Genomic DNA, 576 nt, shown 5'->3' on the forward strand with positions numbered 1-576 from the left:
TATATATGTATGTGTGTGTGTGTGTGTATATATATATATATATATACATATTATTAATTATTAAAATGAACTAATAATTATTTATAAATGAAATTATCAATTAATGAATTAAATCTGTGCTCACACACAAATTTATAACACATTACATTTATAAAATATAAATTTTTATCCAAATAATATTAACATAAATATGATTTCTATAATTAGATGTATATATTTGTACACATTTTTATAGTGCTTTAATGTCTTTCTGTCCACTATTTAGTTTCATTGTATTGAAAAGAGTCTCCAGTGCATTCTACAATAATTTTGGGTGATTTATTCCATAGATAGATAGACAGACAGACAGAAATAATTATTTCTATAATTATATTAATGTAATATTTATTATGTCTATAAAGTATTCATACTTTTTTTTTTTACAAATCTGACACATTACTCATAAAATAGAAATATTTAATAATTGTATAGTAATGCATATAAATGTTTACATATATGATATTTATTAATTACATTTTGTATACGTTAATGTATTAATTGTTATAACATGAAATATTAAAATATTGAATATACCGG

At 19.1% G+C, this 576-nt stretch overlaps 1 protein-coding gene across 1 annotated transcript in view; it reads left to right on the forward strand.

The window, feature by feature from the left end:
* rabgap1l (RAB GTPase activating protein 1-like) overlaps positions 1-576 on the forward strand; it is a 104,943-nt gene that overhangs the window by 21,812 nt on the left and 82,555 nt on the right. The window lies entirely within an intron of this gene.

The sequence above is a fragment of the Sinocyclocheilus anshuiensis genome, unplaced genomic scaffold, assembly GCF_001515605.1.
Source record: "Sinocyclocheilus anshuiensis isolate Anshui unplaced genomic scaffold, SAMN03320099.WGS_v1.1 scaffold560, whole genome shotgun sequence".
Lineage (NCBI taxonomy): Eukaryota > Metazoa > Chordata > Actinopteri > Cypriniformes > Cyprinidae > Sinocyclocheilus > Sinocyclocheilus anshuiensis.